This window comes from Lycium barbarum, chromosome 5, assembly GCF_019175385.1.
Source record: "Lycium barbarum isolate Lr01 chromosome 5, ASM1917538v2, whole genome shotgun sequence".
Lineage (NCBI taxonomy): Eukaryota > Viridiplantae > Streptophyta > Magnoliopsida > Solanales > Solanaceae > Lycium > Lycium barbarum.
Genome location: NC_083341.1, coordinates 13,233,110 through 13,243,490, shown reverse-complemented (window position 1 = coordinate 13,243,490; position 10,381 = coordinate 13,233,110). Strand labels below are relative to the sequence as shown.

Here is a 10,381-nt window from a genome sequence, read left to right as displayed (position 1 = left end):
CTATTAATTACTAATTGTGTGATTATTACATATATTTACCTAGTTATAAATTTCTATAAAGAAACGTGAGGAATTGAATTAGAATATAGAGAAGACCAAGCACATAGCCAAGAGATAGCTCAGTTTTCGGCCAAATTAGCAGCCCAAATACCCCCAAGCAGCCCAAACCCGCCAGATCTTTGAACCGACCAAACTACCCTCACTTTATCCGCCAAAATGACTGAAACACCCCTTTCATTCAAATTCAATTAAGGTTGGTTTCCTTACACTTTCTAAACGCAACTTTTGCTATTCCCTATCATCCTCACACGGCAAAACCATTTTGTTTTCTTCCCATTTTTGATGAATGTTTAGTCCTTCATCAACCATGGCAGGGTTTGACCTTCCCAATTTGTGCAAGTCTCGGTACCATCAACACAAGAGGCCAACAAACATCTTGAAATCTGATTTTTGTTTTACACAGAGAAAATAAAAAAGCAGAGATTTTTCTAATCCGTGACACCCTCTGCTGCACCCTCAAACGGCTATATTTGAGATCAAAATCCTGCTCATAAAAGGATTACTTTTCGACTCCTAAAAAAAGAGGGATCTCTTTTAACTCTTCAGCCAGACTAAGCTTCAAGGAGGAAAAAAACTCTCTCATCTAAGCTATTATATTTTCTACTGTCTCTCAAAGAAAATTGAGCATTTTTTGCTATCTCTTAATTCCTGTCCGACTCAATCGTGCTCACAAAGGAGTAGATCTGAAGAGGACCTTAAAGCCCCGTTCACTGCACCAACGAAAGGTCAGTGCATTCTCTTTTACTTCGAATCTAAAATTTCTGATGTATTCATGTTCTGTTATGTGTGTTGAGACTGTCGGTTTTCTTTAGATTTTTATGTGTTAAATATCATGAAAAAGAAAATTTAAGTGTCATGCTTTCTGATTATTGATGATGTTTAAGCATAAGATATGAATCTGTACTTAGGAGCTTGATTTATGCAGTCGATGTCATTTAGGTTATGATATCTGACCTATTTGTGGTTAATTTATTTATCAACTTTATTACTTGTATCTCTTGTCGAGTCCATGAGAGCATGGTTATCATGTCAGTGTGAGTTTCCCTTTCATGTTCTTTTCTTGTATATTTGTTTTAGAACCTGGATCAACTAAGTTAAGGTTTTAAGTTTCCTGTCAATCTGTTCTCTGAGTTTTAATGTGTCTTGTTTGATATGTCTACCTGCCTGATTCTACTTCGGATAAATGATAAGTTGAATAAAACAAGGTAATCTGTTAATAGTTATTATAATATGAGGATATCATTTTACAGCTTAATTGTTAACTGAATCTTGGCTGAATATTGTGTTTGAATTTGAAGGTATTTTGATGTCGTATTAGTAAATATTGATATAAGTTTGGTCTCTTCTTTCACTTTCATCTGATAAGAATTCTATTTAGGGAGTTGTAGTGAACCTGTAATACCAATCTTTACCATTTTAAATATAGATGAAATTATGTGTTTCAAATGAGTGGCTTTATTTAATATCAGTTAGCATTAGGTGGCTTTACTTGTTTCCCGTCATTATGATGTATGAGATAGTTCCATGAGATAGTTTAGTACAATACTACCACTAGGTGATTTTCGGCTTTGCTGTTTCATTTCCATGCCTATTAGAGATTTGGTACCTTTTCTAACTCCCTCATCATTTCTTTCCTATTCTTTTCCTTGCATGTACTATGGAGCCGAAGAGTCTCAAAATGAGACTCGACGATATCACCATTAAGTGAAGACCAACGTTTCCTCTTCATTTTCCTTCACCCCTCTTTCTTTGCATGAACTGGGGAATTTCGAATCCCAAATATCCTCGAGATGCTTCGACAACTTAGCTGCTGTATTCATGAGATAATGTTGCTTGTTGTTGCTGTTTCTCCGTGATGAACTGCTACATCTCTTAGGCAAACAGTTGATGCATTTGAGGCTTAAGCCTGTACAGAACGTTACATTTCTGTCCTTGCCAAATGAATTGCTTGCCATAAGCTGCTATACGACTTGCCGCTGTTGTGTCTTGGACCAAACTATTGCTGCATTGTTTGGGCAAATAGCTATTGCCTTTAAGGACAAGCCTGCTGCCATGTTGCTCTAAATTGGTGCAACTAGTTGGCTGCACCTGGGATTTTGAAACTATTGTTGTGTGTGGTTTGTCATTGCTCTATTTTGATCCCGTCGTCGAAAGAAGCGCGTAATTGAATCTAGATCCCTTTTAATCAAGAAGTCGACCTCATGCATTTTTACTCGTCGAGGCTGTAACTTAAACATTTAATCAGTTAGTCGACTAGAAGTTTTAGGAGTTAAAACTTGTCTTAAATCGGTTGAGTTTTGTTTTTTTAGAAGAAGTAATTTTTGAAAATCTTTACAATGGATTTTTTTTAGCACCAAGGATTGTTTTTCTACAGGTTGATGTATAGTGAGCTACTAACTTTTTCCAACTCTTTAAATTAAGCCAATTGCTACTTTTGAAACATATTAATATCTTCCCTAAATTTAATTTTGCTCAACTATAGTACTTTCTGATTTTAGTATTTTATCATCTATGTATATACTTAAATACGTACGCTTGCATTTAGCTTCAATTAACTACTTTCCTTCATATACTTGAATTCCAAAGATACTTAGTTACATCTTACATTCACACTCCGCCTTTTTTAAAAAAATTTAAGTCCGGTCGGTTAACCGTTGTTAATGGATCTTAAAGGATGCTTAACACCTTCCCTTTAGATTAATTGAACCCTTACCTAGAACTGAAAAGGGCCAAAATTACCCCTGAACTTTGAAAAATAGTTCATCCATACCCTTCGTTATACTTTAGGGCCAATTATACCCTTACAGTTATACTATGGGGTCAATTATACCCTTCTGTCTAACTGTTGCCACGTGGCATCATCCCAGCCCTTCAAAATTATTTTACCCTCAAATAATTTTTTACTCACTAAAATAATTCAATCCGACCCGATTTTTTTTTTCAGCAAAAATAATACGGATAATTTTTCTAGAAAAAAATATAAAAATTATTTTTTGCTGAAAAAAAAAAATTTGGGTCGGATTGAGTTATTTTAGTGAGTAAAAAATTATTTGAGGGTAAAATAATTTTGAAGGGCTGGGATGATGCCACGTGGTAACAGTTAGACAGAAGGGTATAATTGACCCCATAGTATAACTGTAAGGGTATAATTGGCCCTAAAGTATAACGAAGGGTATGGATGAACTATTTTTCAAAGTTCAGGGGTAATTTTGGCCCTTTTCCGTACCTAGAATCTTTAAGTTTCGTAGACATTAAAACAGAGTTAACTTTAGAAAATAACTTTAATTAACTTTAGGTGTCCTAATTCACTGTAAATAATTAGGTGGCGACTCCTTAACTTTGATTAACCCCGGAATTACCGGAATGTTGTAAACCATTTTGACTTCGGTTAAAATGGGGTATAAAAACTTGGCGACGCCACTGGGGAATACTTAGGTTCTAACCATAACGGACTTAGTTTTTTAATTAGGCTTTATGTGCTAACTTACTTGTTTTTAATTGTCTCACATGCTATAAATTGTTTGCGTGATATATTTTTTTTGTTTGATATAAATTGTTTGCGTGATATATTGTTTTGTTTGATATAAATTGTTTATATGTTACTTGCTTTGATATAAATTGACATTCCATTTCACTTTTCTCCATATCTGGAAATTCACACTATCACACGTACACGCGAGGTGTGTTTTGCGCACCCGCAAATTTCTTTCAAAATCCTAAATTTTAAGAGAGTTGGCATATGCGCGGGGTGTCCGGATTTTCCGTGTGACCGCGTAGCCTTCTCACTCGAGTTGTCCGCTCGGGAACCTTGCGTCTAGTGAACCCACTCTTAGTCTACCTAGAGTAGAGCTAAATCAACATCCTTTATTAGGAGCAAACATTTCATGACCTAGGAGGTTTAATACCCTTGGTGTATTAAGCCCATTAGATGACTTTACCCAAACGTCCAAGTGGGTCCACGACCCCAAGTGACACTAATCATACTTTATGTGCATGTTTGAAGGATAATTGTGCCTAAATATGGATCATTTGCTCTAACTAATTAAACTTTAGGGAGGAGAGAATGACTAACCTTTCTATGTCAGGTATGAAGACTTTACATTGGACTATGCTTTGATCAACAGCGGATGAGAATCGAGGATATCACAAAATGGAGCCAAGAAATTTAGACATGACAAAATTGTATTACTTAGATTAGGAAGTACTTTATGTTATATTCATTCGATATGTAATAAATATTACATTACTTTTGTACTTTATTTTGGGAAATAGAATTTGTTTAATTAGCCAAGAGCAATGGGATGACGTATTATGACACATTTTACCCTTCAAACAAACGTTAGGCCTACCTCTGGCACAAAGAGGTCACATGCATCTAGGACGCGTTTGATATACCTGTTTACATTTTGCTAGACAACTTATTTGCCTTTATTTGATGAATTATTTGCTACATGACTTATCTAACTCTACATAATCATGACTTTATTTAGATATTTTAATAATGAGACTAATATCATTTGCATTTTATGTTTCTTTTTCCTTATTATTTTTCTTTTTCTTTTTATTATTCCCAAAAGAGTTGATTCGTGTTGACATTCGAGCTGGCCGACCATCCTTACTTCACAAGGTCAAAGACGTCAGCATTACCTCGACGTAGTTGGGTTGTCCAAGGAAGGAAAACTACTATATCTAATCCAGCCGCATCTATTTCAACTGGTTTGGAAAACATCCTGATCTCTAGTGATCCTCCCGAGACTTCCGAACACAGAAACTATTCAACATGATGAACATATCGCCCGCCTGACTCAGGAGATTGAGGATCTACGTGGAGAGCTGAATCGGGTTAGGGACTTGACCAATTTTTCAATCACACTCCAAAGTCCACCTCCTGAACCTAGAAATGTAGCACCAAACCCACCTCGTTTTCCATCACTTGAATCTCCAATTTCTGAACATTTCCCTCCACAAAATAATGCACCTACCAACAACAACTTTCCTCCAATCACCCTCGCAAATCCACCAAATCCATCATCTGTCTATACTCCTCCACAAAGTCAACCACCCACCTACACCACCTACGCTACTCCTAATCCACCACCCGTCAACCTACCAAGTCAATCGCTAGTTCACACTCTTTATGTTCCTTTATCTACCAACACTAATCCACCACCTACAACTACTCCTCTAAACCCACCAAACCAACTACCTATAAGTACCACTTATAACATACCACCTGCAGTCCAAAATACTCCCATCGTCCAAACTTATCCAACGTAGTATATACAAGGGGCACATTTTGTCACTCATAATACACAATATGTTCCTCCGGTATATGCAGCGGAAACACAAGCCTTTACCAACCCAGTAACGGTCAGGTTCCAACCCGAGGTGGATCAATATGAGGAAATGGAAAATGATGCAAAAGAAAGGGCAGTTGATATATTGTTAAAAGAGATCCACAGTCTCAAAGAAGCAATGAGAAGCCTTCAAGTTGCTAGGGGAAGCAAGGGTGTAGAATATGAAGATCTGTGTGTTCAGCCTGATGTTGATTTGCCCGTAGGCTACAAACCGCCGAAATTTGATACATTTAATGGAACAGGAGATCCTCATACGCATTTAAGGGCTTATTGTGACAAACTGGTTGGAGTAGGTAGAGATCAAAATATAAGGACGAAGCTATTCATAAGAAGCTTATCTGGTGAGGCTCTTATTTGGTATACGCAACAAGATGTCCGTAAATGGCACGGTTGGAGTGATATGGCACAAGACTTATGGACCGATTCAGTTTCAATACCGATATCACACCAGATAAAGTTTACATGACTAAGGAAACTAAGAAGTCAACTGAGTCGTTCCGTGAGTATGCACTACGTTGGAGGTCAGAAGTAGCCAGGATTCAACCCCCGATGAGTGATAGAGAAATGGCTGCTACCTTCATTGAATGCCAAGCTAGCATATACTATGAGAAAATGATAGGCATGATGGGACAACAATTCACAGAAGTTGTCATAATGGGAGAAGCCTTAGAAGAAAGAATCAAATCGGGAAAAATTCAGGATCTTACTGCTTTGCAAGCTGTAAGCAAAGCTATTCAATTTAGTTCTATCAGCGGTACCAAAAAGAAGAAAGAAGATGTAGCTGCAGTCATGAATATCCAAGGACGTAAGTCGAGCCAAACCATTACATACCTTAACCATCCACAACAACCTTTCTACCCTTACCAATATGTCGAACCCTAACAAGCTCCACTAACTCCCTACCCTATTTACAACACCCAAGCAAGCTAGTACCAACCTCGAGCACCTCCCTATCAAAATCCACGTCCATATCAATTCGTTCAAGCTCCAACTTACCAAAATCGACCACATGCTACACCTAAAGCCCATTCAAACCCTGAAATAAAAAATACCTGTAATTACACTCAATTCGCTGAACCCTTGGCTCAATTATTTGAAAGACTGAAAGCAACAGACGTGATACAACTAATTGAAGGGAAAATTCCCGATCCTATTCCAAGATGGTTTGATGGTTCCAAGCGTTGTGTATATCATTCTGGAGTTGCTGGGCACGATACTGAGGATTGCTATGGTCTCAAAAATAGAATCGAAGCCTCGATTAAGGAAGGAGCGATCCAACTTACTGGAGCTCAACCCAATATGGACAAAAACCCTTTACCTACTCACAAAAATGCCAATCTGAACATGATAATTGTTAAAGAAGATAAGGATTTGAAAGGAACCATTATGCCAATTGGAAAGGTGGAAAAGGGCACGTCAGCAACCTTTGTTGCTCCCGTGGGAACAGTCCAAAGACAAGCACCAATGAAGATTGCTTCTACAACTACTCACAACACCAAGACACCGACCATCTGGGGTGCCGAACCAGGAGAGAATTTGAAGAATTGGACTTGTACTCCGTCCCTGGTTCGCCGGGAGTCTTGGTAGATTAAACATGTAGTGAACTTTTGAAATAGCACGATTTTTAAAAAATTGAGGCCTGAATCGTGCCCCAAACTTTTGTTACTTTGCCTCATCTTTTGGAAGCCTAATTGCAAAATCTATGAATGCATTTCTTATTTTCTTCAACTGTCTATTATTTGTTATTTTCTATTTTATTTAGTATATAAATTATCAAATCTGCCAATTTTTATGATTGTGACATATAATGAAACAGATGAATAAAGTTTACGTATCAAACACGATTATGAAGAACCGGAAGACAACATGCAACTCAAGAGAATAACAGAGAAATTCGAGGACAAGACAAGATTCCACTTGGAAGAAATTGAAATAGCCGATAGATAACGACACAAGCATGAAGGCTATCAATTCAAGAAGAAATCAAAGGACGACATTAGATTAGATTGCCTAGTTTGTAACCTTTCCTTTAATGTAATTACGAACTACGCTGACCTGATTCCCGTGGTGGGATACGTAGGCAGCCCACATAGGGTTCGGTTGCATTATAGTAGAAAAATCCAAAAAGCCTTATTATTTGTATGTAAGGAGAACTACGCATGGCCTGATTCCCTCGGTGGTATACTGTTACACCCCGGAAAATTTTCGTTCGCGCACAGTGGATCGACTGGCGAAGGACAATTTCGAGTATCGAACTAGCGATGTCTTAAAGATATTTAGGAGAAGAATTATAATGCCCCTTATGTTGGTAATTAGGATCCAAGTGAGTTTCAAGAAGTACCCACAAGCCAAATATAGGCACAAGCCATCCAAAAAGGGCGAGTTAAGGAAACACTTTCGGAGGATCTGGTTTGTAGGGACCAAAACTCCATTTTTAAGTCGGAATTTGGGAAACACACCACAGTATAAAAGTTGTAGATAATTGAAATATATTTCCAACCATATGTGGTGGGACCTTACAGCACATCGAGATCAAAAGTTATGGCCACTTTACGGCAGATAGTTCATCACGTTCTGGCATGACCTGCGACACAACATGCGACTCGCATGTTCGACATGCGACTCACACATAGTGTCGCATGTTGTGCCAGTGAGAGTTGATCAACTGGCATGACCTGCGACACAACATGCAACTCGCATGTTCGACATGCGACTCGCACATAGTGTCGCATGTTGTGCCAGTCCAGAATCTTCTGGACAATTATATATAGACCAAATTTCGTTCTAACTCATTTGTTTTCACCATTTTAGTCCTAAAACCTCTGGAACCCTCTCCAAACTTTCATCCACAAGAAAAATCAAGGGAAACCAATATTAACAACATCAAATCCATGAATCAAAGTGTATGAAACCCAAGTAAGGTTCATCTTCCTCAAGGAAATCCAAAGAGGGAAAGTAGGGTTTTGGTGCTAGAAGGGAAAACTCCACTCAAGGCTTGTCCAACCATCATCCAAGGTAAGTTTCATGACTATTACATGTTGTTTAAAGATATTGGAAGGTTAAGGTACTCGACTTGTAGAGAAGCATAGCAAATGGGTCATTCAAGAGTGAATAGTGTCATGTTTGGTTAGTAGTTGAATTGAATCATGGATTATAGGGTGTTGTGAGTATGAATAGATTATAAATGACTTGTAAACCCTGAGATAAATGTGATACATGGGAAAATACGATATCGAACCTATAACCATAAATGTGATGAAATTGGAGAGAAATGGTGGATTTTGCTAAATGCACATAGATGATGATTGTTGATTGTGATCTTGTGAGTAGCATTGGGAATGTTGGGAGTTGATATAGAACATTGGAAAAGTAGTATAAACAAAGGAAGTGCTGCCCAATTTTTCCTAGAAATAACGACGCGTTCTCATAGTTATTTAACTAATGTACCTCGCATTCTTTAATGAAGGTGACGACGTAACATCGGAGGTGAACGAGAGACCGATAGCTTAGCTAAACGACAAAGGTTTGTGAGGCTAGTCCTTTCTTTCCAATGGCATGAATCCTATAGTATAAGTTCTTTTCCTCTTCATGAGTTCCTATTTTCCGGAAAGCTAGAAGCCTATATTCATAAATGTCTATATAAGATAAGAGATATGATATGATGATGCCATATTGATAGTGATGTTATTTATTGCTTACACTCACCTTATGTTCTAATTCCTTCAAGGTGAGGCAGAATGTCAATAATTGCTCCATAATGAAATCAGAGAAATCATGACCTTACGTCACCCCGATAGAGTATAGTTGATCTCGAGTCTTATGCATGTATTATGATAAGCATATTATAATAAGCATATTATTACAAGTATTTTTGATGAGCATGTCATGGTCATGTTACACCGCGCCTAGTTGGCCGGGCAGTCACCGCCAAGGCGGGCAGCTATACGGATACACCATGACCTTTTGGCATGGGCAGACACCACTAGTGGGCGGCATGAGATGGTACCCCGGACGCGGGAGGCCTGGACGCGGGCTAATGTTATTGATTATCACACCGTTCCGATATGGACGGGCAGCTTGCATATTATGCATATATGAGATTATGATGAGTATGAGTAAGACAACATGCAATACTCCTTTTATGATTACCATTCAGATTCAGATGTTTCATATTGACGTTCACATTATATTATCACTGTCTTTGTTCATTGTTTATGCCTCTCATACTCAGTACAATGTTCGTACTGACGTCCTTTTTCTTTGGACGCTGTGTTCATGCCCACAGGTAGGCAGGGAGGAGACGTTGCTCCAGATTCCTAGAGTTGCCAGCCGATTAAAAGCCCTCCATTGCTCCGGAGGTGCCTATGACAATCTTTTGTGTACTGTTGTATATGTGTCAGTTCATAGAGGCTCGTAGATACTCGATGTGGGTTGTATGGTCTCATGGAAGGGTCATTTTGTATGTATGAACGTATATGTATTATTTTGCTAGCCTATAGGGCTCAAGTATATACAATGCTTTTGTTTCCAAATGAAAATGGTTTTCTTATAAATTAACTATGAAGTGGATAATCGATTGATAAAGAGGCTAAGGAGTAGTAAAACGAGTGGTGCTCGGTGGTTAGCACGGGTACCCGTCGCGGCCCCTATCCGGGTCGTGACATATACGTAGGCTATCGACATACGGTTTGGTCATATTTAGGTAGAAATCCAACAAACCTTTTGCCATTTATGTAACAGAACTACGCTAACCTAATTCCCTTGGTGGGATACGTAGGCAATCCACATCGGGTTCGGTCCCTTTGTTAGAAAAAATTTCAAACCATTTTTTATGTACCCTACGAACTACGTTCTGACCTGATTCCCTTAACGGGATACGTAGGCAACCTATATAAGGTTCAGTCACACCACAACATAAGTTTAGTGTACCCTCCCGAAGTCAAAACTGGGGCAGATTTTGAAAA

General features: G+C 38.3%; 1 long non-coding RNA gene across 1 annotated transcript; it reads left to right on the top strand.

Moving 5' to 3' along the window:
* The first annotated feature begins 289 nt into the window (after positions 1 to 289).
* Positions 290 to 4,434, top strand: LOC132640499 (uncharacterized). The gene is made up of 2 exons (XR_009582250.1): positions 290 to 785; positions 4,146 to 4,434. It is a non-coding gene; the product is annotated as an uncharacterized LOC132640499 (long non-coding RNA).
* The last annotated feature ends 5,947 nt before the right edge of the window (positions 4,435 to 10,381 follow it).